The following is a 27929-nucleotide window of genomic DNA, read 5'->3' as shown; positions in this document are numbered from 1 at the left end:
GGGCACACGTCTAACATCTCACTGATTATACTGAGAACTGATTATACTGATCACTGATGATACTACGGAGAACTGACACTTAGCAGCGAGAACAGCACTGGACTATTGTACTGTAGTATACTGGTCACCACAATGCAGCACTGACACTGAGCACAGATATTAAGCACTGATCAGGATACTAGAAGTGACACAGAGCTGCAAGATACAGCAATGGCTTACTGTACTGCTACTGTACTATATGTATACTGCTGGTCGCCAAAATGCTGCACTGTCCTACTATATACTGCTCACAACAATGCAGCACTGATATGGAATGGATACTTGCAGTGACACAGAGCTGCAAGATACAGCAAGGGCCTACTGTACTGTACTACTATAATTATATACTGGTGGTCCCCACAATGCAGCACACTGAGCACAGATATTACCAGGTGTATCTCTCACATCGCTCAGTACAGATTACAGGATGTATAGTCACCAGGTGTATAACACACGTCGCACAGTACAGTATACAGTATGCAGCTCTGGAGGGATCAGTATTTGGCAGGAAGGCAAGGCCTGGTCCTGGCAGCAGAGTGACAGGCGGCCGTATAGTAGCAGCCAGCTCCAAATCTGGCAGTGTGTGGAGAAGGAGGGGGTGAGGGAAGGGAACGAGCGCTAGAGTGTCTGAGCGGAGGGCTTAGAAGTTCAGGAGGAGTGAGGCGGGAGCTGCTCGTCCATAGCAGCGCACAGTGGTGGTGACGGAGCCTGACAAAGGAGGGAGGAGGAGGATTGGGGCAACTGGCCACAGGGGAGCACTGTGTCGCAGCCATCACCTGCAGGGGGAGTGGAGGGAAACACATCCTATCTGCCCCAGATAAGTGACTTCTGATCAGAGCAATTGAGGGTCGGAGTTTTTCTGAAAGGTGGAAAGGAAGGGGTTCTTTTTCATGTAGACTGGAAGGACTACAACAAACTTGGAGTGACTACACTTTTCACCCTAGTTCAACAGCCCTGCTGCCCTTTAATACACAGATGAATGAAGACTCCATTTGGAAAGGCGGCCGCTCAGCGATCAAGAGCTGATGCAGCACATGTAGGTGTTTCTGCAAATATGATGAAGAAAAGAACATCTCATAAGAAACATTGAAACAATATGGGACCAAGTAAACCAATCTCCCAGCCAAGGCGAAATATTGTAGGCTGTAGAATACAGCATGGGTGGAAAGAGGGCAGTGGGCCAATAACCCAGTGGAAAGGAACAGTTCTGGATCAAGTACCAGTGAATCCCTCCCTCTATCTTATAAAGTATCAGTGGCGTAACTACTGCCCCCGCAGTCCTCGCGGTGGCTTGGGGGCGAGGGGCTGCGGGGGCGCCACTGACTTTGCACAGATTGACATGCGGACGAGCGTCCGCATGTCAATCTGCGTTCTCCTTCCCTCCGCTGCTGTAAGGAGGGACATGGAGCGCACATCGCGCGCCTCTCCTGTGTCCCTCCCTGGCTCTCCCCCGGCCTGTCTAATAAAGGAAGTGCCGTTCGTGAGCTCTGATTGGCTCTCGAACCGGCACTTCCTTTATTAGACCGGCAGGAGAGCCAGGAGGGACACAGGAGAGGCGCGCTATGCGCTCCGTGTCCCTCCAACACAAAGGAGCGGGGGGTGGGGGGGGAGCAGGCACTGTGGAGGAATATCTGGCACTGTGGGGGAATATCTGGCACTGGGGGCATATACCTGGCACTGTGGGGGAAGATCTGGCACTGGGGGCATATACCTGGCACTGTGGGGGAAGATCTGGCACTGGGGGCATATACCTGGCACTGTGGGGGAAGATCTGGCACTGGGGGCATACACCTGGCACTGTGGGGGAAGATCTGGCACTGGGGGCATATACCTGGCACTGTGGGGGAAGATCTGGCACTGGGGGCATATACCTGGCACTGTGGGGGAAGATCTGGCACTGGGGGCATATACCTGGCACTGTGGGGGAAGATCTGGCACTGGGGGCATATACCTGGCACTGTCGGGGAAGATCTGGCACTGGGGGTTATCACTGTGGGGAAGATCTGGCACTGGGGGCATATACCTGGCACTGTGGGGGAATATCTGGCACTGGGGGCATATACCTGGCACTGTGGGGGAATATTTGGCACTGGGGGGAGCAGGCACTGAGGGGGCATATGTGGCACTGTGGGGGAATATCTGGCACTGGGGGCATATACCTGGCACTGTGGGGGAATATCTGGCACTGGGGGGAGCAGGCACTGAGGGGGCATATGTGGCACTGTGGGGGAATATTTGGCACTGGGGGGAGCAGGCACTGAGGGGGCATATGTGGCACTGGGGGGGGGGGTATATGTGGCACTGGGGGCATGTACCTGGCACTGTGGGGGAATATCTGGCACTGGGGGCATATACCTGGCACTGTGGGGGAATATCTGGCACTGGGGGCATATGTGGCACTGGGAGCATGGCCCTAGCAACAAGCACTACCCCCTAGCAATGAGCATGACACCCAGTGCATGAAACCCCTGGCAACAAGCATGACACCCAGTGCATGAAACCCCTGGCAACGAGCATGACACCCAGTGCATGAAACCCCTGGCAACGAGCATGACACCCAGAGCATGAAAACTCCTGGCACCGTGCATGGAACCAAGAGCATGAAACCCCTGGCAACGAGCAGGTAATTTAAAAGTAATTAGAAGCCTTACTGTAGAACTTAATGTGTAATGGGCATTACGGTGTGTGGCATAATGTATCACGGACATTGCGGTGTGTGTCATAATGTGTCAGGCATTACGGTGTGTTGTATACTATATCACGGGCATTGTGGTATGTGGTATAATGTCTTAGGATCATTGTGGTGTGTGTCATACTGTGTCACAGACATTGTATGTGCTATAATGTATCAGGGGCATTGCAGTGTGTAGCATAATGTATAACGGGCATTGCGATTCCTGTCATAATGTGTCGCAGGCATTACGGTGTGTGGCATAATGTGTCGGGGGCATTACAGTGTGTGCATATTGTGTCATGTGCATTATTGTGTGTGGCATAATGGCTAAGGCCATTGCAGTATGTGGAATAATGTATACTGGGCATTACTATAAGGAGGAAAAATGACAAATAATGTAAGGGGCATGAATCAGGATTATTTTTCTTTCCTGTGGTGGCTAACGTCTGGGCGTGCAGGTTGCAAAACTGGGGTATAAGGTAGTCTTTTCCTGCAATGCCATGCCCCTTTACGCGAAGCCACGCCCATTTCAACGAAGCCACACCCCCTTCTTGGCGGCGCGCGCATATTTGTCCCTTTACTACTGCCAATTATGGGGGGTATGGGGGGGGGCGCCGAAGGATTTTATGGCTTGGGGGAGAAAAATTTCTGGTTACGCCACTGTAAAGTATGATGGATTTGATTGTGTCTATGGACTTGAGCTTCACAAGGATGAAAGAGTGTCTGCTCTTGAAGTTCTACCAGACAGAGTTGCCTCATCCCGAATCAGCGATGCCCATTTGGCTGACACAATGATTGGTAAAGCAGTGGAGCATATGTTTGAAACAGAGGATGGTTCCAAGGATGAGTGGCGAGGGATGGTATTAGCACGAGCACCTATTATGAACACATGGTTTTATATAACCTATGAAAAGGACCCAGTCTTATATATGTATCAACTTTTAGATGACTATAAAGAAGGAGATCTTCGGATCATGCCAGACTCAAAATGATTCCCCTCCAGCTGAAAGAGAACCAGGGGAGGTTGTAGACAGAGTGGTGGACAAGCAAGTGGAATATGCCAAAGAAGATTGCTCAAAAAGGACTGGCATGGTTATTCATCAAGTTGAAGCTAAACCATCTTTGTACTTCATTAAGTTTGATGACGATTTCCATATTTATGTCTACGATTTGGTGAAGACATCCTAAATGGGATTCTGTACTTTTTTTTTTTGTGTGCAAAAAGTAATCTAATGTAAACATTTGTAGAAAGTCGCTTCTTTCTGATTACAGATATGCTCAGATATTCCTGTGAATCCACAATCCCTTCCCAGAGGAAAAAGAAATTGAGAAACCGTTGTTTGAGAACGTTTCCCTTACAAAGGAGCAAACCACTCTCCAAGAAGACTGACGTTTTTGGGATTATGGAGACATAATGTTTTTGAATCTAAATCCTAAAGCAGGTGGTGTATTAGAGCAAAAGAGTGCAAGAGACCAGCCATGCAGTTTCTGAAATATTATGACAAAATGTTACTGTATTTCATAAGCACTCATTCCTAACTCTGCTAAGTACTGTTTGGTATACTGTATCTGGCTTCCATGGGGTAGTTGTCCATTATTTCAGCTTCCATTGACCTTTTTGAAAGCGGTAGAAGTTATTGATTCTTTTTTTTATTTTTATTTTCCCCTATTTTTTATTTTCTCCTGCATAGCCAAGTAAAATGTTGCAATGTTAAGTATTGACTTGTGCCTTCTGGGGGTCCACTTCTTCACCAAACCCAGCCAAATCTCATCCTAACCCTCTGTTCCACGTTCTCTATGTACCCCATCTGTGTCACCCATGTCTGTCTACCCCTCCCTTTTAGATTGTAAACTCTCACGAGCAGGGTCCTCTTCTTTCATGTGCTTATCCTTTGTCTTACTTTAATAATCTTCAACTGTTCCATATCCAGCAGTCTTCTGCCACCTGATATTTATTCCAGTGTCATCTGCTGATGTAACTATGTTTATTTACCCTGTACTTGTCCTATACTGTCATCAACTATAAGTTGCTGTTTTCCTGTTTGATTAATTGTGTACTCTGTAATTGGGCGCTGCGGAACCCTTGTGGCGCCATATAAATAAATGATAATAATAATAATATAGGGCGTATAATCCCCAGGTGTATCTCACACATCGCTCAGTACAGTATATAGGGTGTATAATCCCCAGGTGTATCTCACACATCACACAGTACAGTATATAGGTTGTATAATCCCCAGGTGTATTTCACACATCGCTCAGTACAGATTAAAGGATGTATAATTACCAGTTGTATAACACACATTGCACAGTACAGTATACAGAGTGTATAATTAATTACCAGGTGTATCACACACATCGCACAGTACAGTATGCACGGTGTATAATCCCCAGGTGTATCTCACACATCACACAGTACAGTATATAGGGTGTATAATACCAAGGTGTATCTCACACATCGCTCAGTACAGTATACAGGGTGTATAATCACCAGGTGTATCACAAACGTTGCACAGTACAGTATACAGGGAGTATAATCCCTAGGTGTATCTCACACATCGTTCAGTACAGATTACAGGATGTATAATCACCAGGTGTATAACACACGTCGCACAGTACAGTATACAGGGTGTATAATTAATTACCAGGTGTATCACACACATCACACAGTACAGTATGCAGGGTGTATAATCCCCAGGTGTATCTCACACATCACACAGTACAGTATATAGGGTGTATAATCCCCAGGTGTATCTCACACATCGCTCAGTACAGATTACAGGATGTATAATCACCAGGTGTATAACACACGTCGCACAGTACAGTATACAGGGTGTATAATTAATTACCAGGTGTATCACACACATCGCACAGTACAGTATATAGGGTGTATAATCCCCAGGTGTATCTCACACATCGCTCAGTACAGTATACAGGGTGTATAATCACCAGGTGTATCACAAACATTGCACAGTACAGTATACAGGGAGTATAATCCCCAGGTGTATCTCACATATTGCTCAGTACAGATTACAGGATGTATAATCACCAGGTGTATAACACATGTCGCACAGTACAGTATACAGGGTGTATAATTAATTACCAGGTGTATCACACACATCGCACAGTACAGTATGCAGGGTGTTTAATCCCCAGGTGTATCTCACACATCACACAGTACAGTATATAGGGTGTATAATCCCAAGGTGTATCTCACACATCGCTCAGTACAGTATACAGGGTGTATAATCACCAGGTGTATCACAAACGTTGCACAGTACAGTATACAGGGAGTATAATCCCCAGGTGTAATTCACACATCGCTCAGTATAGATTACAGGATGTATAATCACCAGGTGTATAACACACGTCGCACAGTACAGTATACAGGGTGTATAATTAATTACCAGGTGTATCACACACATCGCACAGTACAGTATATAGGGTGTATAATCCCCAGGTGTACCTCACACATCACACATTACTGTATATAGGGTGTATAATCCCAAGGTGTATCTCACACATCGCTCAGTACAGTATACAGGGTGTATAATCACCAGGTGTATAACAAATGTTGCACAGTACAGTATACAGGGTGAATAATCCCCAGGTGTATCTCACACATCGCTCAGTACAGAGTACAGGATGTATAAAATCACCAGGTGTATAACACACGTCGCACAGTACAGTATACATAATGGTCACAACAATGCAGCAGATATTGAGCACTGATCAGGATACTAGAAGTGACACAGAGCAGCAAGATACAGCAATGGCCTACTGTACTGTCAGAGGCAGAACTCTGGGAGGCAATGGAGTCATCTGCCGCCGGGCACCTACTCTGAAGGGGGGCACCTCTCCTCCCATTCTGTGACACCACTGAATTAAGTTCATTGATAGCTGCCACTTTCTTTTCAGTAGCCGACTTCCTCACTTGTCCCTGGCACCTTACAAATCACACCCTCTTTATTATACTGAATATACACATTTTACAAGTGTCACACCCAGTATTAGAAACCACAACCTATCACACTGGAAGCAAACACCTTACCGATGAAGCTGTTTGCTCCTGTATAGGAAATATGAGAATTTAACTATATGAAGATACTTCTCTGACAATTACACGTAACTTCATATAGTTAGAATTCTCATGCTTCCTCTACAGGAGCAAATAACTCCATCAGTAAAGTGTCTGCTGTTAGTGTAACAGGTCATGGGTTCTAATCCTGGGTATGACTGCTAAGAAATGTGTGATTTAAAATTATACAAGTAAATGTATAAATACAGTATACACATTTTTTGTTATAGAACACCACACACACACACACACACACACACACACACACACACACACACACACACACACACACACATATATATGTGTGTGGTGTGTGTGTGTGTGTGTGTGTGTGTGTGTGTGTGTGTGTGTGTGTGTATGTGTACATATATATATATATATATATATATATATATATGCACATCTACATACATATATTTATCTTAATATAGTAAATAGGGGGGCACCAATATTTATCTTGCCTCCGGGCAACTGGGACGAACTTACGCCACTGTGTACTGTACTATATGTATACTGCTGGTCACCAAAATGCTGCACTGTCCTACTATATACTGCTCACAATAATGAAGCACAGATATGGATAGTATACTTGACACAGAGCTGCAAGATACAGCAATGGCCTACTGTACTGTACTATATGTATACTGTTGGTCACCAAAATGTTGCACTGTCCTACTATATACTGCTCACAATAATGCAGCACAGAGATAGTATACTTGACACAGAGCTGCAAGATACAGCAATGGCCTACTGTACTGTACTATATGTATACTGCTGGTCACCAAAATGCTGCACTGTCCTACTATATACTGCTCACAACAATGCAGCACAGATATGGAATGGATACTTGCAGTGACACAGAGCTGCAAGATACAGCAATGGCCTACTGTACTGTACTACTATAATTATATACTGGTGGTCCCCACAATGCAGCACACTGAGCACAGATATTACCAGGTGTATCTCTCACATCGCTCAGTACAGATTACAGGATGTATAATCAACAGGTGTATAACACACGTCGCACTGTACAGTATACAGTATGCAGCTCTGTAGGGATCAGTATTTGGCAGTAAGGCAAGGCCTGGTCCTGGCAGCAGAGTGACAGGCGGCCGTATAGTTGCAGCCAGCTCCAAATTTGGCAGTGTGTGGAGAAGGAGGGGGTGAGGGAAGGGAACGAGCGCTGGAGTTTCTGAGCGGAGGGCTTAGAAGTTCAGGAGGAGTGAGGCGGGAGCTGCTCGTCCATAGCAGCGCACAGTGGTGGTGACGGAGCCTGACAAAGGAGGAAGGAGGAGGATTGGGGCAACTAGCCACAGGGGAGCACTGTGTCGCAGCCATCACCTGCAGGGGGAGTGGAGGGAAACACATCCTATCTTCCCCAGATAAGTGACTTCTGATCAGAGCAATTGAGGGTCGGAATTTTTCTGAAAGGTGGAAAGGAAGGGGTTCTTTTTCATGTAGACTGGAAGGACTACAACAAACTTTGAGTGACTACACTTTTCACCCTAGTTCGGCAGCCCTGCTGCCCTTTAATACACAGATGAATGAAGACTCCATTTGGAAAGGCGGCCGCTCAGCGATCAAGAGCTGATGCAGCACATGCAGGTGTTTCTGCAAATATGATGAAGAAAAGAACATCTCATAAGAAACATTGAAACAATATAGGACCAAGTAAACCAATCTCCCAGCCAAGTCGAAATATTGTAGGTTGTAGAATACAGCATGGGTGGAAAGAGGGCAGTGGGCCAATAACCCAGTGGAAAGGAACAGTTCTGGATCAAGTACCAGTGAATCCCTCCCTCTATCTTATAAATTATGATGGATTTGATTGTGTCTATGGACTTGAGCTTCACAAGGATGAAAGGGGGTCTGTTCTTGAAGTTCTACCAGACAGAGTTGCCTCATCCCGAATCAGCGATGCCCATTTGGCTGACACAATGATTGGTAAAGCAGTGGAGCATATGTTTGAAACAGAGGATGGTTCCAAGGATGAGTGGCGAGGGATGGTATTAGCATGAGCACCTATTATGAACACATGGTTTTATATAACCTATGAAAAGGACCCAGTCTTATATATGTATCAACTTTTAGATGATTAATAAGAAGGAGATCTTCGGATCATGCCAGTCTCAAATGATTCCCCTCCAGCTGAAAGAGAACCAGGGGAGGTTGTGGACAGCCTGGTGGGCAAGCAAGTGGAATATGCCAAAGAAGATGGCTCAAAAAGGACTGGCATGGTTATTCATCAAGTTGAAGCTAAACCATCTGTGTACTACATTAAGTTTGATGACGATTTCCATATTTATGTCTACGATTTGGTGAAGACATCCTAAATGGGATTCTGTACTTTTTTTTTTTTGCCAAACGTAATCTAATGTAAACATTTGTAGAAAGTCACTGCTTTCTGATTACAGAAATGCTCAGATATTCCTGTGAATCCACAATCCCTTCCCAGAGGAAAAAGAAATTGAGAAACCGTTGTTTGAGAACGTTTGTTCTCTTTCCCTTACAAAGGAGCAAACCACTCTCCAAGAAGACTGAAATTTTTGGGATTATGGAGACATAATGTTTTTGAATCTAAATCCTAAAGCAGGTGGTGTATTAGAGCAAAAGAGTGCAAGAGACCAGCCATGCAGTTTCTGAAATATTATGACAAAATGTTACTGTATTTCATAAGCACTCATTCCAAACTCTGCTAAGTACTGTTTGGTATACTGTATCTGGCTTATATGAGGTAGTTGTCCATTATTTCAGCTTCCATTGACCTTTTTGAAAGCGGTAGAAGTTATTGATTCTTTTTTTTTTCCCCCTACTTTTAATTTTCTCCTGCATAGCCAAGTAAAATGTTGCAATGTTAAGTATTGACTTGTGCCTTCTGGGGGTCCACTTCTTCACCAAACCCAGCCAAATCTCATCCTAACCCTCTGTTCCACGTTCTCTATGTACCCCATCTGTGTCACCCATGTCTGTCTACCCCTCCCTTTTAGATTGCAAGCTCTCACGAGCAGGGTCCTCTTCCCTCATGTGCTTATCCTTTGTCTTACTTTAATAATCTTCAACTGTACCACATCCAGCAGTCTTCTGCCACCTGATACTTATTCCAGTGTCATCTGCTGATGTAACTATGTTTATTTACCCTGTACTTGTCCTATACTGTCATCAACTATAAATTGCTGTTTTCCTATTTGATTATTTATGTACTCTGTAATTGGCCGCTGCGGAACCCTTGTGGCGCCATATAAATAAAGGATAATAATAATAATATAGGGCATATAATCCCCAGGTGTATCTCACACATCGCTCAGTACAGTATATAGGGTGTATAATCCCCAGGTGTATCTCACACATCGCTCAGCACAAATTACAGGATGTATAATCACAAGGTGTATAACACATATAGCACAGTATAGTATACAGGGTGTATAATTAATTACCAGGTGTATCACACACATCGCACAGTACAGTATACAGGGTGTATAATCCCCAGGTGTATCTCACACATCACACAGTACAGTATATAGGTTGTATAATCCCCAGATGTATCTCACACATCGCTCAGTACAGATTACAGGATGTATAATCACCAGGTGTATAACACACTTCGCACAGTACAGTATACAGGCTGTATAATTAATTACCAGGTGTATCACACACATCGCACAGTACAGTATACAGGGTGTATAATCCCCAGATGTATCTCACACATCACACAGTACAGTATATAGGGTGTATAATCCCAAAGTGTATCTCACACATCGCTCAGTACAGTATACAGGGTGTATAATCACCAGGTGTATCACAAACGTTGCACAGTACAGTTTACAGGGAGTATAATCCCCAGGTGTATCTCACACATCACTCAGTACAGATTACAGGATGTATAATCACCAGGTGTATAACACACGTCACACAGTACAATATACAGGGTGTATAATTAATTACCAGGTGTATCACACACATCGCACAGTACAGTATATAGGGTGTATAATCCCCAGGTGTATCTCACACATCACACAGTACAGTATATAGGGTGTATAATCCCAAAGTATATCTCACACATCGCTCAGCACAGTATACAGGGTGTATAATCACCAGGTGTATCACAAACATTGCACAGTACAGTATACAGGGTGTATAATCCCCAGGTGTATCTCACACATCGCTCAGTACAGATTACAGGATGTATAAAATCACCAGGTGTATAACACACGTTGCACAGTACAATATACAGGGTGTATAATTAATTACCAGGTGTATCACACACATCGCACATTACAGTATATAGGGTGTATAATCCCCAGGTGTATCTCACACATCACACAGTACAGTATATAGGGTGTATAATCCCAAGGTGTATCTCACACATCGCTCAGCACAGTATACAGGGTGTATAATCACCAGGTGTATCACAAACATTGCACAGTATAGTATATAGGGTGTATAATCCCCAGGTGTATCTCACACATCGCTCAGTACAGATTACAGGATGTATAAAATCACCAGGTGTATAACACACGTCGCACAGTACAGTATACATACTGGTCACAACAATGCAGCAGATATTGAGCACTGATCAGGATACTAGAAGTGACACAGAGATGCAAGATACAGCAATGGCCTACTGTACTGTACTATATGTATACTGCTGGTCACCAAAATGCTGCTGTCAGGTTCGGTTTTGCTTGTGTCCCCGGAGGGGGCGCTAGTGGGTCAGTGGAGGTAGGAGGGAAGAAGTGAGGAGGCTAGATTAAGTTTCTGCGCATGGGCGCAATGATGTTTTATTAACTGAAAGTTCACAAAAGGCAGCAGAAATAAACAATAAGGAATGCAATGTAAATGGTACAGCGTGAGAGCTGAGAGTCTATGGCAACAGTAATATGACAACTGAAATAATAACCGATGAGTGATAACTGATGAATAATAACTGATGAATGATAATTGATGAATGATGATCTGGTATGGGAACCAGAGTAGTTTAAAACGTGGAGCCAGCAGAGATGGTTATATACAGCAAACCTGGTAGCAGAGGCAGGAGACCGGTAAAGTTCACAGTGCAGGTGATGAGGCACAGGCAGCGAGCAAGCTGCATCACAGGTGAGGTGATGGAATGCACCTGGAGAGAGTCTCTACTGCTGAGGCTGAAGCACACTGTGTTGGAGATTAGTGTGAAGCCTGTAACCACTGCAGGTGTTGCTGAGGCTTGTAGTTCCACGGAGCTGTAGGAAGATAACCAGGAACACGGAATCACAGGTAGGTAACCAGGAACACGGAGGTATAGGCAGGTAACCAGGAACACGGAGGAACAGGTACCAGATCCAGACACATGGGTCGCAGGAGTGACACAAAGTTCAGGACAACCTCAAGCTCAACCTGCAGCTCCTGATATACCCCTTCATGTGCAGGCATTGGCTGGAGTAGCTTGAGGGGGTGCGGCCAAGCTCCGGATTGGCCGCCGTACTCAGACTGAGAAGAACTGTCATGGCGGCGCCCATGCCGCGGCCCGGCGGGAACGCGGCGTACTCACACGCCCGCTGACCACATGAGCGCTCCCAGGCCTAGGATGACATCTGGCGACAGGGAGACGGGTGACAGCAGAAAGTAGGGACCGCTGACGGAGTCCGCACCGACGGACAGATGTGACAGTGGTGAGACGATTCCTGACAGTACCCCCTCCTTTATGGGTGGGCACCGAACACCCATGTGGTTTGAAAGGATGAGTTCTGTGGAAGACACGGACCAACCTTGGAGCATGGACGTCAGAAGAATTTACCCAGCTTCTCTCCTCAGGACCATACCCGGACCAATCGATGAGGTATTGCAGACGACCGTACCGGCAACGAGAATCCAAAATCCTCTCAATTTCAAACTCTATGCCCCGCTGAGTTCGTATTCTGGGACCAACTGGAAGAGCTCTTTGGAAGCGATTTAGGACTAGAGGTCTGAGGAGAGAGATATGAAAAGCATTAGGAATTCGTAACAAGGAAGGCAATTTGAGCTTGTAAACCACAGGATTGATGACTCTTTCGATGGTGAAGGGACCGATGAAGCGTGGTGCAAACTTCATCGACCGTACTCTGAGACGGAGGTTCCGAGTGGAAAGCCAAACCCTGTCACCAGGTTTCAGGCTAGGAACTGCACGTCTCTTACGGTCAGCAAAAAACTTGTATCGGTTGGAAGCTTTCTTGAGAGAAGCATGAATCTTCCTCCAGGTAGACGAGAACTGACCCAATACAGCAGTGGCGGCAGGAACATCGAGGCTAGGATGGTCTTGAAAATCAGGAACACGGGGATGTTGTCCATACACAGCAAAGAATGGGGTTGTCTCAGTAGCAGTGTGGTAGCGGAAGTTGTGGGCAAATTCGGCCCACGGGAGCAGATCCAACCAGTCATCTTGAGAAGATGAAACGTAAAGTCTTAAAAAGGTTTCCAATTCCTGGTTTACCCTCTCTGTCTGCCCATTCGTCTGAGGGTGGTAAGCTGACGAAAACTTCAGTTTAACTTGCATGGCAGAACAGAGGGCTCTCCAAAACCTCGCTACAAACTGAACACCTCGGTCGGATATTATTTCTGTGGGTAGTCCATGTAGACGGAAAATCTCCCGTAAGAAGATTTGGGCGAGTTTTGGGGCAGAAAGGAGACCCTGGAGAGGAACGAAATGAGCCATTTTGGTAAATCTGTCCACCACAACCCAGATGGTATTATATCCTTGAGAAGAGGGAAGGTCGGAGATGAAATCCATGGACAGGTGTGACCAGGGACGGCTGGGAACAGATAATGGTTGTAACTGACCTGCTGGAGACTGACGAGGAGTCTTGTGCTGCGCACATTTAGGACAGGATGCCACAAAGTCTTTGATGTCAACTTTCATCTTTGGCCACCAGTATGTCTCAGAGAGGAATTTGAAGGTCTTCAGGACACCAGGATGTCCAGAGAATTTGGACTGATGAGCCCAAGACAGCAACTTGGGACAGAGTTCTTGGGAAACAAAAGTCTTACCGGGAGGCAGAGCAGGAGAAACTTGAGACAACGCAAATACCACTGGACTCAGGATGGAATGCGGAACTGAGTTGGACGTCTCCTCTTCGGACTCCATAGATCGAGACAAAGCGTCTGCTTTGATATTCTGAGAACCTGGGCGGAAATGAAGCTTAAAGTTAAAACGAGAAAAGAACATAGCCCACCGGGACTGGCGAGGATTAAGACACTGGGCTGCCTTTAAATAAAGCAGATTTTTATGATCCGTATAGATGTTGAACGGAAATTTGGCTCCTTCCAGGAGATACCTCCATTCCTCAAGGGCCAGCTTAATCGCCAGTAGTTCTTGATCTCCAATGGAATAGTTAGCTTCTGCAGGGAGGAATTTACGAGAATAAAATCCACAAGGGTGAATCTTCCCATCAGTTCCCTTCTGAGAGAGAACAGCTCCAACTCCTACTGTGGAGGCATCCACCTCCAACTCGAATGGCTTGTTTACATCTGGTTGAGAAAGAACTGGAGCAGACATAAAGGCCAGCTTGATTTTCTGAAATGCCGCTAGAGCTTCTTCTGACCAGTTGGAATGATCCGCCCCTTTCCGAGTTAAGCTGGTAATAGGAGCGACGAGAGTTGAGAATCCTCGGATAAACTCCCTATAATAATTGGCGAATCCCAGGAATCGCTGAATAGACTTGAGAGTATTCGGAATGGACCAATTGGCAATGGCTTCCAACTTAGTCGGGTCCATCTGGAGATCCGATCCGGAAATTATATACCCCAGGAAGGGTATGGAGGAAACTTCGAAGGTACACTTGGATAATTTGCCGTAGAGACGGTTCTCACGAAGACGTCGGAGGACCTCACGGACTTGTAGACGATGAGAAGAGAGATCTTGAGAGAATATGAGGATATCGTCCAGGTAAACTACCAGATACTTGTACAGGACATCACGGAAGATTTCATTAACAAAGTGCTGGAACACTGCTGGAGCATTGCTTAACCCGAATGGCATTACCAGGTACTCGTAGTGACCATCTCGAGTATTAAAAGCTGTCTTCCATTCATCACCACTACGGATCCTGATGAGATTATAGGCACCGCGGAGATCTAACTTAGTGAAGACGCGATCAAACAATTCAGTGATGAGGGGTAATGGATAGCTATTCTTGATGGTAATGTCATTAAGACCCCGGTAGTCAATGCATGGACGTAACCCTCCATCTTTTTTTTTAACAAAGAAAAAACCCGCACCTGCAGGTGAAGATGAGGGGCGGATGAATCCCTTCTGTAAGTTCTCTTTGATGTATTCGCTCATCGCCTCAGTTTCAGGAACAGATAATGGATACGTACGCCCTCTAGGTGTTTTTTTGCCGGGAATAAGGTCAATGGGGCAATCCCACTCTCTATGGGGCGGCAGAACATCAGCAGCCTTTTCACTGAAGACGTCAGAGAAATCTTGGTAGGCCACAGGAAGACTGGACTGGGTTTTGACTTCAGAAGACATTATAGGACAGACTTGAGCTAAACAGGACTGACGGCAATGTGAACCCCAGGAAGTAAGTTGTAACATAGACCAATCAATCCGCGGATTATGTAGTTGGAGCCAGGGCATTCCCAACACGATCTCCTGGGTTGCCTGAGGAATAACTAGAAGTTTGATTAGTTCTGAATGCAGGAACCCGACTCCCAGCACCACTGGCTTGGTCTGGTGAGAGATATGGCCCTTGGGAATTCGGCTTCCATCCACTGCAGTGATGTAGACTGAATATGAAAGTTCGCAGACAGGCAAACGAAACTTATCTACTGCAGCTTGGGTGATGAAGTTTCCTGCGGCTCCACAGTCTACTAACGCAGTTGCAGATTGGAGTCCAGCCGTAGTCTCTAGAGTAACAGGGAGAATAAGGTCTTGGGTTGAAGGAGCCTGTCTGGAAGATCCCAACTTGACTCCTCCTTTACAAGTCAGGATCTGGCGTTTCCCGAACGCACTGTACAAGAATTGATTTGGTGACCTGTAGCCGCACAATAAAGACACAGTCTCTCACGGAGTCTTCTTGACCGCTCCTCAGGGGTTAAGCGGGACCTATTAATTTGCATAGGTTCATCAGAAGGCAAAGGCTGAGATTGTGCTGAAGGTACCATTCTTGGCTTGCGAAGTTCACTACGAACACGCTCACTGTTACGTTCGCGAATGCGAGAGTCCAACTTGATGCATAGAGAGATTAAATCAGATAATTGCTCAGGAATGTCACGGGTTGCCAGTTCATCCTTAATCCGATCCGAAAGTCCATGCCAGAAGGCTGCTACCAGGGCTTGGTTATTCCACCGGATCTCTGCGGCTAACGTCTGAAACTGGATGACATATTGACCCATACTCTGGGTACCTTGACGAAGCTGAATGAGATCTGCAGAGGCGGATGTTGCACGACCTGGTTCGTCAAAGATGCGTCTAAAGGTTGACACGAATTCTGCGTAGTCGTTCATCAGAGGGTCAGCACGTTCCCACAGCGGAGACACCCAACTCAAGGCAGAACCAGAGAGCAACGAGATGATGTAGGCAACCTTGGACCTTGGCGTAGGGAAGTTATGTGATAATAATTCAAACTGGATTTCACATTGGTTAAGGAACCCGCGACATAGCTTCGGACTGCCATCATATTTGCTGGGCACGGGCAGGTGCAAGCGTGACACTGGAGCTGATGCAGCCGACATAGGAGAACTCACAGCACTTGCAGGTGCTGGGGAAACTGGAACAGGAGAAACAAGTAAACCCGGCAGGGTTTGTTGCAGTGTATCAATCCGGGAGGACATTCCTTGCAGGAACTGGAACATTTGCTGCTGCACAGCCTCTTGTCCATCCAAGCGGGAGACCAGATCTTGTAAGGCCCCTGACCCCACACTCTGACCACCGTCCGAGTCCATCGGTCCTGAACTTACTGTCAGGTTCGGTTTTGCTTGTGTCCCCGGAGGGGGCGCCAGTGGGTCAGTGGAGGTAGGAGGGAAGAAGTGAGGAGGCTGGATTAAGTTTCTGCGCATGGGCGCAATGATGATTTATTAACTGAAAGTTCACAAAAGGCAGCAGAAATAAACAATAAGGAATGCAATGTAAATGGTACAGCGTGAGAGCTGAGAGTCTATGGCAACAGTAATATGACAACTGAAATAATAACCGATGAATGATAACTGATGAATAATAACTGATGAATGATAATTGATGAATGATGATCTGGTATGGGAACCAGAGTAGTTTAAAACGTGGAGCCAGCAGAGATGGTTATATACAGCAAACCTGGTAGCAGAGGCAGGAGACCGGTAAAGTTCACAGTGCAGGTGATGAGGCACAGGCAGCGAGCAAGCTGCATCACAGGTGAGGTGATGGAATGCACCTGGAGAGAGTCTCTACTGCTGAGGCTGAAGCACACTGTGTTGGAGATTAGTGTGAAGCATGTAACCACTGCAGGTGTTGCTGAGGCTTGTAGTTCCACGGAGCTGTAGGAAGATAACCAGGAACACGGAATCACAGGTAGGTAACCAGGAACACGGAGGTATAGGCAGGTAACCAGGAACACGGAGGAACAGGTACCAGATCCAGACACATGGGTCGCAGGAGTGACACAAAGTTCAGGACAACCTCAAGCTCAACCTGCAGCTCCTGATATACCCCTTCATGTGCAGGCATTGGCTGGAGTAGCTTGAGGGGGTGCGGCCAAGCTCCGGATTGGCCGCCGTACTCAGACTGAGAAGAACTGTCATGGCGGCGCCCATGCCGCGGCCCGGCGGGAACTGACCACATGAGCGCTCCCAGGCCTAGGATGACATCTGGCGACAGGGAGACGGGTGACAGCAGAACGTAGGGACCCCGGACGGAGTCCGCACCGACGGACAGATGTGACAGTGGTGAGACGATTCCTGACAGCTGCAGTGTCCTACTATATACTGCTCACAATAATGCAGCACAGATATGGATAGTATACTTGACACAGAGCTGCAAGATACAGCGAGGGCCTACTGTACTGTACTATATGTATACTGCTGGTCACATAAATGCTGCACTGTCCTACTATATACTGCTCACAATAATGCAGCACAGACATGGATAGTATACTTGACACAGATCTACAAGATACAGCAATGGCCTACTGTACTGTACTATATGTATATTGCTGGTCACCAAAATGCTGCACTGTCCTACTATATACTGCTCACAATAATGCAGCACAGATATGGATAGTATACTTGACACATAGCTGCAAGATACAGCAATGGCCTACTGTACTGTACTATATATATACTGCTGGTCACCAAAATGCTGCACTGTCCTACTATGTACTGCTCACAATAATGCAGCACAGATATGTATAGTATACTTGACACAGAGCTGCAAGATACAGCAATGGCTTACTGTAGTGTACTATATGTACACTGCTGGTCACCAAAATGCAGCACACTGAGCACAGACATTTGCAGCACACTGAGCACAGATATGGAGCGTTTTCAGGCAGAGAACGTAGATATTTGCAGCACACTGAGCACAGATATTTGCAGCTCACTGAGCACAGATTACAGAGCTTTTCAGGGAGAGAACGCAGCCACGTCCTCTCCGTTCAATCTCCAATGCTTGAGTGAAAATATCGGCGACGCGCGGCTCTTTATATAGAATACGAATCTCGCAAGAATCCGACAGCGGGATTATGACGTTCGGGTTAACCGAGCAAGGCGGGAAGATCCGAGGCTGCCTCGGTACCGTGTAAAATAGGTGAAGTTCGGGGGGGTTCGGATTTCGGAGAACCGATCCCGCTCATCTCTAGATCTTATAGGCCGTTCTCTGTTTTTGTTTCTAGTGTATGCATAAAACATATGTGGCAAATGTCATTGGGTAGCTGAGGAATGACACACATATGTATGCTTAGGATGTTTTGATGCCTATAGGCCTGTTGCACATGCCGAATTATCACTGGTCCATCAGACATCTTCCCCAGAGCGTTGCACAAGTACATCAAGTCTGCAGCTCTGTTTCTCGATACCTCTCCCCGTGGTCATACAAAATGAAAGAAAATGTACATAAATGAATAAATGGGTAGCGAGTATTAGAGATGACCGGGTTTGGTTCTCTGAATTTGCCGATCTGAGCCGGGATCTGAGCTTGGCTTAGGTTTTCCTGTCCGCCTTGACTACGTCATCGAGGCAAAAGTCATCATTCCGCTGTCGGATTCTCACAGATTTTGGATTCTATATAAGCCCCACATCTCTGTGCCATCTTCACCGGCATTGGAGAGTGCACAGCACGGACATGTACATGCTGTCTGCTGTGAAAATAGAAGAAGCTAGAAGAATTTAGGTTAGACAGGCTAGGGTTAGGGAATTGGGTAGGAGAATTGGAGCAGAGGGGCTGTGATTGTGTAATCTTTTGGACAGTGCTGTGTGACTGATTTCATATACATCAAGGGGCTGCTACTTAGGCTGTGTGCGGTATAGGGGCTACACACTTTTTAGGGGTGCTTATAAATATACTGTGGCTGTGTGTAGGTGTGCTCTGTTAGGGGCTGTGTAATATAGGGGTGCTCTGCATACTGTGGCTGTGTATAAGTGTTCTCTGTCCATAAGAGGCTGTGTATAGGATGCTTTACATAATACTGTGGCTAGGTATAGGTATGCTCTGTCTAAAAGGGGCTGTGTATTAGGGGGTTAACTACGGCTGGCCGGCGGTCGGGCTCCCGGCGACCAGCATCCCGGCGCCGGGAGCCCGACCGCCGGCTTACCGACAGCTTGGCGAGCGCAAATGAGCCCCTTGCGGGCTCGCTGCGCTCGCCACGCTACGGGCACGGTGGCGCGCTACGCGCGCCACACTATTTTATTCTCCCTCTATGGGGGTCGTGGACCCCCACGAGGGAAAATAATTGTTGGTATTCCGGCTGTCGGGCTCCCGGCGCCGGTATACTGAGCGCCGGGAGCCCGACCGCCGGCAAACAGAAGACCACCCGTATTAGGTGCTCTATCCAATCTCAGTGTGTGACCAATTCTATTTTTTGCTGATAGAGATTTGTGAATCAATCACAAAGTGTGGGAAAACGATAAAATAAAATATTGTCGTGCGTCACAACTATACTACCACTACTATATCCTCAGTGTGTGACTGATTATATTTTTTGTTGACAGAGGTTTGTGCGTCAGTCACAAGATGTGGGATATGTGGCATTATGTGCTCTTTGGAGCATTTCTTGGGAATAGTGCATAAAACAAAACTGCCATCCTGTCTGCTACTGCAGTGCCACTCCTAGCTGTGCCTGGTGTTTGTGTTTATTTTTTTTAATAACTTGTTCCATGTATTCAATTTATGTCCATGGTCCCTGCTGCTGCATCCATCTAGGCCTAGGGGTTTTCTTTTTTTGGTATAGGGGTGATCTTTTTTGGTAAATCAAAATAATACATTATTTTTTTTTTTAGATATATTTATTGAGATTTTTTGCATACATAAGTAGACATGAAGAGTCATACAGAATAAGAAGCAGAGAATTGCATGGAAACACATAATATAAGATACATACAGAGGCATCCCAGAGCAAATCAACCTGATACGAAAACATCATAGTATACAAGGAGTCGTTTGCATATATGGAACCATAATGCAACTGATAAAACTAGAAATATGACACCGTATCAAATACAATCGGTTTCTACCGGAACTAATCTGATTCACCATATGACTAAAAAGGGTGGTCAAACCTCTGAGATGGAGAAAGTAACTCTCGGAAGAGGATTATTATGTAATTTTTAAAGAGAAACCGCACATAACAGTATAAAGCAACCAGCATTTCCCCACAGTACTAACGTATAAAGAGAAAGATCAAAAGACAGAAAAACATGAAATAGAAGGTATTGTGGGAGGGAAACACAAGAGGGAAGAAGGGGGAAGGAAGGGAAGAGATGAAAATGAGTGTTAAGGCCAGCCTATAACACTTATTATAACCATCTAGAGTGCCAGATAGAGGAGAAAAGATAAATACATACTTGTCTTAAACACAGTAAGGTCATTTAACACCTGCATATGTTTCATAGGAGGACAAATTTCAATCTAGAGTTTTAAAGATATGTTGTTTGGTAGAGGGGTTTAAACTAAGTTTCAAGGAAAGGACTCCATTTTAGGCAGAATTTCCGTGTGCTAAAGGAGGGCGAAGTCAGAATAGTTTTTCTATCATAGTACAACAGTTGCAATCATTTTTGCTGAACTTCTACAATGGGTGGGGCAGTACGTTTAACCCAACTAATCAGTATACATTTTTTGCCAAGCATGAGAATGACACTGAGGAGAGGAAAACTTTCCGGACTAATCTGCCAGTTTTTAAAATTTAAAGTAAGACAGGCTAATTGATCCGGGATTACATTCGAGGAAAACAAACGGTTAACATAGGCAAGAAGTTTACACCAAAAACATCTAATTTTTCTACATTCCCATACGCAGTGTATAAATGTTGCTGAGGACTTTCCACATTTAAGGCAATCACCCGATTCGGAGGGTAACATATGACAACGTTGTGATGGTGAAATGTACGCTCTATGGAGAAATCTTAAGTGAACTTCTTGAAAATATGCTGATGATAAAAATTTTAGAGACCTCTCACAAGGTTTTGTAATATCAGTAATGCTTGACAAAGTAGGTATATCAGTGTTCCATTTTAAGAATAAATTGTCCTATTGTACAGTAGGTAAACAAGAGAGCAGAATAGTATACGTATATTTCACTTTATATGGACGCACCTGGGAAGATTGCAGGAGAGTATCAATAGCATTAGAAGCAGGGTTTGTGCTATGTGGATCTCTTAGGTGAACTTTAGAAACATAAGAAAGTACAAAGTGGCGCACCTGGAAGTACATATACATGTGGCGTGTAGATAGGTCAAATTTTTGACAAAGATCCGAAAAGGAGTAAAATACCAATCCAGGATCGAAAACTTTATGGAAGGAATCAAGACCTTTCTCTTTCCAGAGGGAGTACGTGGTGTTATACAGCGAGGGGGGAACGCAGGGTTGCCCCACAACGGAATATATTGGGAGAAACGGGGATCACGTTGACATTGTTTATTAATAGAAAGCCAATGTGGAAAAAGTGTCTTTGAATAAGATATGTCCCTTTAATTGAGAGGGTACCTGAGTTGGGTGCAAGTGTATCCAGGCACTAGGGGAGTATGGGGAAAATATTGCTAATTCCAAGTCAGAATCAATATATTGTGATGTGTGTAAGAGCCAGTCAACAATATATTGAAAATGGACCGCCAAGGAGTATGCCTGTATATCAGGAGCTGCAAAACCACCTTCTGCTTTAGGGGATTTTAATTTTTGCCTGGCGATACGTTGTCTTTTTCCTTGCCAAAGAAATCTCAAAAAGACTGCCTCAAGCTTGTGTATACCAGAAAGTGTCAATGAGATAGGGAGCATTTGTATAAAATAAAATATTTTGGGGAAAATTATACTCTTAATCACCTCAAGTCTGCCTAAAAGCGACAGAGGTAAATCTTTCCAGGAGTCCAATTTGCGGAATAAATTAGCTATAATAGGGGAGTAATTAATTTTCTAGAGATTTGTAAGATCAGAGCAAACATTAATACCTAAATATTTGAAATGGGATTGCGTCACTTTAAAAGATGGAATGTTAGGATGCGAGAGTATGGAAGGTGATAAATCACCCAATAGTAAAAGTTCAGATTTATTAACATTGATTTTGTAACCGGCTATTTCTCCAAAAGAGTAAATCAGTTGTAGCAAGGACGGAAACAATTGCTCTGGATTTGCTAGAAACAAAAGAGTGTCATCAGCAAACAGTGCAATTTTTAAAACCTGCGATCCAATGGTAATCCCATGGATAAGAGGTGAGTTACGAATAGCTATTGCTAAAGGTTCAATCGATAGATCAAAAAGGAGAGGAGAAAGGGGACAGCCTTGTCTTGTCCCTCTTTGTAATACGAAGGAGGAAGATAGAAAGCTGTTACAGGAAACAGAAGAAGAAGGAGAGGAATATAAAGTGTGAATAATTGACACAAAAGAATCAGGAAAGCCGAATTTCTGTAGAGTCTTAAATAAATAGGGCCATAGTAAAAGGTCAAAGGCCTTTTACGCATCTATAGACAAAATGAGAGCAGGGGGGGAATCCGAAGAGGAGGTATAATTAGCATGCTGAATGAACGAGAGGACCCGTCTGAGATTTACAACCGAATGCCTACCAGATATGAATCCTGTTTGGTCTTTATGAATAAGAAGCAGTAGAATTGGTTTTAGTCTCTGTGCTAGAATAGAGGTAAAAATGTTAAAGTCTACGTTCAATAATGAGATTGGCCTGTAAGAGCCCGGTAAGGAAAGGTTCCTGCCCGCTTTAGGCAGGACTTTAATCACAGAGCCTGTAAATCTATCAGGAAGAATCCCCTTGGTCAAAATTTTGTTAAAAACAGCCTGCAAAGTCGAACATATTTTTGGAGACATCAGTTTGTAAAATTAATTTGTGTATCCATCTGGTCCTGGGGCTTTACATGGTTTAAATCGTTTTATAGTCCCTAAGATTTCAGTAATTGTAATGGGGGAGGGTAAAGAAGATATTAAATCAACAGGCACTTGGGGTAAGGGTAGGTTGTCCCAGAATTGGGGGGAGGGTAAACATTGTGAGAAGAGAAAGTATCTCCCGGGTCAGGTGATGAATATAAAGAGACGTAATAAATCACGCATAACAGCTGCAATTTGAGTATTAGAAGATGAAAGGGAGCCACCTGGAGTTTGTAGAGGGTGGACAACCATTGGTTTTCTACATCCCAGCAATAATGAGGTAAGAAGCTTACCCGTCTTGTTCCCAAAACGGTGAAACTTGTAACTTACATTAAACTGATATCAATCCCCTGCTTATTGCAGAAGATCGTTAAAAGTAGTTTTAGCCAAAAGATAAGCTGTTTTGTTTTCAGTATTGGGATTTAATTTAAAAGTCTGATAGGCTGTGGACAGGGTGTTTTGTTTTTCCAGATATGCCTGACTAAGATATTTCTAAATATGAGAGTTATAGGAGATCACTTCAGCCCCCAAAACCGTCTTAGCAGTTTGCCAAAAAAGGGAAGGGTTATCCGTCTCATGTACAGAGTTACTCAATCGAAAATTCTCCCAGATGTCATCACGTTTATGTTTGAAACCATCCGATTTTGCTAAATGTGAAGGGAATTTCCATAAAGAAGGAGAAGTTTTTTCCATTGAATACATCAATTCAATCCATACCATCCCATGATCCGAGATAGAAATCGGTTCAATGGTGGCTTGGTGAATATTAGGGAAGATTAGGGAAGCAACCAGAATATAGTCGATACGGGACCAGGTGTTATGAACCATAGAAAGGCAGGTATACTCTTTTTCGATTGGATTCAATGCTCGCCAGGCATCTATGAGATTAAGTCTCTTGGCGAGCCAAGGAACACCCAGTTTGGGGAGGGGCCTAGACCAACTATTATAGTGTGATTTATCTATATAAAGAGAGGAGATTAAATTAAAATCTCCATCGAGAATTAATGAAGAAAGGTCACAATTATTACATATGTGATAAAGTTTACAACCCATTTTAAAATGTATAATTACATATCTGCTGTCTGGGTCAGCATCCACCGACAGAACTTCAATGGAAAGAGATTGTCTCGCTAAAACTGCCACACCGCAGGATTTCAAATTAAAGGATGCTGCTCCTAATAAGGACCAATTCAACATCTGTAATTTCTTGGTTTCCTGTAGAACCAGGTACGTCTCCTGTAAACATGCAATATCAATGCGGTTTTTGTTCAAGTAAGATAATATCTTTCGTCTCTTAGCTGGTGTGTTAATACCCCTACATTAAAAGTGCATATCTTAATAGTAGCCATACCAGGGAAAAGAAAAACACATCATCTGGCAAAAGAAAAGCATGGTGTTATATCGCATCCCTATGAGAGTAAGAAATGAGTAGAGGGGAGGGAAAAACATAAGGAAAGAAGACCACGACAGGGAATACAGACAAAGAGAAACTGAGAAAGAGAAAATCAGACAGCAGAAAAAGGAGTAATGAGACAAACATTACATGAAAGATGTAAATAAACGGACTTCGGGTGAAGCAGAAACATTTGGTAATAATAACCATCAAAACCAACATAAGGGCGGGACTGCTCCATTACCACCAGCAATATTTAAATAATATAACTAGGAGGAAGACAAATGTTCAAGCTCACTTAATGATCAATATAACAAGACATTTAGAACAAAGTGGGACAACTCTGCCGAAATCAATCAGCCGCAGCGTAATTAAACCCAAAAGGGACGTGGATGAAACCTGAAAAGAAACAAGGAGAGAGAGTCAACCCTCTGGGTCATCCGAAATATCCCGTGCAAGAGTTTCAGCTTCTTCTTTAAGATAGGCTTCAGCGTCTCCGGGGGTGGTAAAGTCAGTGAAGGAGTATCCCTGAAATATCCTGAGTCGTGCGGGATACATCATAGCGAATTTACGCTTGTTTTTACCAGGAAGGTACAAATGGGGTTATAGGCTTTGCGAAGGCGAGAGAGTTCAACAGAGTAGTCTTGAAAAATTCACAAAGCTGAACCTTCCCACTGAAGATCTATTTTGCAATATGCCCTACATATGGCGTTTTTTTTTTGTGGAAAAAATTCAGGGTTTTGAAAATAACCACACGTGGCCTATTAGATCCTGCTCACGCCTGGTCTCCCATTCTATGCACACGCTCAATCACCATGTCTGCACAATCAGCCTCAATGTTTAGCAATTTTGGTAAGGTATTGCGGAAAAAGTTTTCCAGTCCCGAGCCCTTAAATGATTCTGGCAAACCTACTATGCGTAAATTGCACCTGCGTGTGCGGTTTTCTATATTGTCCATTTTATCAATAAGATGTTTATTGTCTTTCTCCAGTGGACTTCAAGCTCTCAACATCATCCATTGTAATCCCTAAATTTATCTCAGTATTAGATACCCTGCTAGAGAGCTGTTGCAATTGCAGGGTGATATCTCCAACTGCTTTCTGCAGCAGAGGGGCCATAGTATCATGAATGGCTGCTACCATATCTCTATATGTCAGAGAGGCAGTGGAGGTGTCAGTATCATCACGCACCTGAAATTGTGAGTCTTCAGAGGCTGTTTTAACTGGTTTCTTGGCTGCAGGTTTTACAGGGCTAGAGTCAGCGCTGGGTGTTGAAGACTGCTCAGCGCGGCGTTTTTCCTGTCTGGGAGGCAACGCTGGTGGCAGGATCTTGGACGGGGCCGGTGGAACCAAAAACTTTTCCATATTGCACTGATGACATGCAGCAGTAGTAATCTGACCTGCACGAGAAAATACACTGGGGTCTGGAGCGGGTAGCGGGCGTAGCTCCAACGGCGGGCAGAGCCGCAGGGTCAGAGGGTCAGAGCCGTTAGCAGTGCTGGCCGGAGCTGAGGTGTGCACTGTTGGTGTGCGGCAACGGGGACTCAGTGTGGAGTGGAGCGGGCAGTGGGCATTGTTCCCAGCGGCGGACAGAGCCGCCGAGTCAAGGAGCACGACCGTCAGCAGCAATACTGACCGGATCTGAGGTGCGCCGTGTTGGTGTGTAATGGTGGGAGCGCTGTGCGGGGTGGAAAAAGTGAGGATCGGGTAGCGGATAATGACCCGAGCAGAGGACCAAGTCACAGAGGCAGGGTGTCCCGTATTTGAGCGGAAACGCTGGCCGTAACGGAGGAGCACACAGGAGCTGCTGCTTACTCTGCCATGCCAGGACCGGAAGTCTCAAAATAATACATTCTTGTTTTTAATAACTTGTTCCAAGTCTTCAATTTATGTCCATGGTCCCTGCTGCTGCATCCATCTAGGCCTAGTGGTGTTCTTTTTTTGATCCAGGGGTGATCTTTTTTTGGGGTCAATTAAAATAATACATTCTTGTTTTTAATAACTTGTTCCATGTCTTCAATTTATGTCCATGGTCACTGTCGCTGCATCCATCTAGGCCTAGCAGTGTTCTTTTTTTGGTCCAGGGGTGTTTTTTTGGGGGTCAATCAAAATAAGACATTCTTGTTTGTAATAAATTGTTCCATGTCTCCAGTTTATGTCCATGGTCTGTCCTCCCAATTCCTTCCTATTGCTAGCTTGTTTTTTGGGGGCCCACACAAACCAATCATTTTAGCCACAAGTAACAGTCCCTCTCGATGAAATGATACTTTTAAATCTTGCAAACTCAGGGCAGCCCCTTGGGTCTGAATGCATTTCAAGCTGGACCAACCTACAGCTGGGTCCACAGTTATCTTGACTTGTTTTCTGCGCATAGGCACAACATGATTTATTAGCATAAACCCTTCACCTATTGTTCTCAGCTGCAATACAATACAGAGAACAATACCGCAGGGGATTAAGTCATTACAGCAGGGGATTAAGTCCGACTGGCCAGTCTCAGTTAATCCTATTAATTGTCAAGATAAACGTAGACCCATCTGTATCTTTCCCTACCTGTTATAACATTGAGCTGTATCCCGCACAGCCCTGTGTTTTCCACCAGCATCATGCAGGCCCTGCCTTGCTTGACACCGCTACTAGTGACCTTTGATATTAAGCCATAAGCAAATTGCCATTAGCCATCTGAGTACACTCATCACTGGTGTGGATTACACGTAGTGCCATTTTATGGCTAGCCCTGCTCCTAGGCCAACATCCTAGAACTGAATGTATTCTCCCCTATTGCACTACTGCAACGATGCAATGCCAGGGAGTGTTTAGCTTCACATCTGCCTATTCCCAAGCATCAGTGGCCGCTTCTCCCTATAGACTGACTCTAAACCTGTCTCCCAGGCTACCTCAGGTAAAACCGCAATGCATGATTTTGTCAACGGAGTGCTAGGCCATATTCTCCCTCTGTTGACACTGTTTAAGAAGCTTTCCCACACCTAATAAAAGGTAGATAATTATAACATTGCGCTACTCATTATCTATAAAAATATTCAAATAGAGATATATATATTAAAAATAGAAAGGAATTATTGCGCCACTTGTGTTTACCAACGATTACAGGCCAAAGTATATAATGTACCATGCAAGTAAAAATTGACACTCCCTAAAGTTTAAAAAGGGCGTCTGCTGACCCCCAAACAGGGATGGTGGTTCCCTGTGGTATGAACTGAAAAACACAAGGGGGGGGGGTATAGC

General features: G+C 44.8%; 1 long non-coding RNA gene and 2 pseudogenes across 1 annotated transcript in view; 2 read left to right on the top strand and 1 right to left on the bottom strand.

Annotated features, from left to right (window-relative positions):
* The window catches only part of LOC135051186 (uncharacterized), a 148518-nt gene that overhangs the window by 23252 nt on the left and 97337 nt on the right, over positions 1-27929 (bottom strand). The gene's annotated exons all lie outside the window — the stretch shown is intronic.
* Positions 1013-3901, top strand: LOC135051185 (spindlin-Z-like; annotated as a pseudogene).
* On the top strand, positions 8263-9124 carry LOC135051184 (spindlin-Z-like; annotated as a pseudogene).

Source organism: Pseudophryne corroboree, chromosome 2 (assembly GCF_028390025.1).
Source record: "Pseudophryne corroboree isolate aPseCor3 chromosome 2, aPseCor3.hap2, whole genome shotgun sequence".
Lineage (NCBI taxonomy): Eukaryota > Metazoa > Chordata > Amphibia > Anura > Myobatrachidae > Pseudophryne > Pseudophryne corroboree.
The sequence above is the reverse complement of the archived record's forward strand: the minus strand, read 5'-3'. Positions and strand labels throughout refer to the sequence as shown.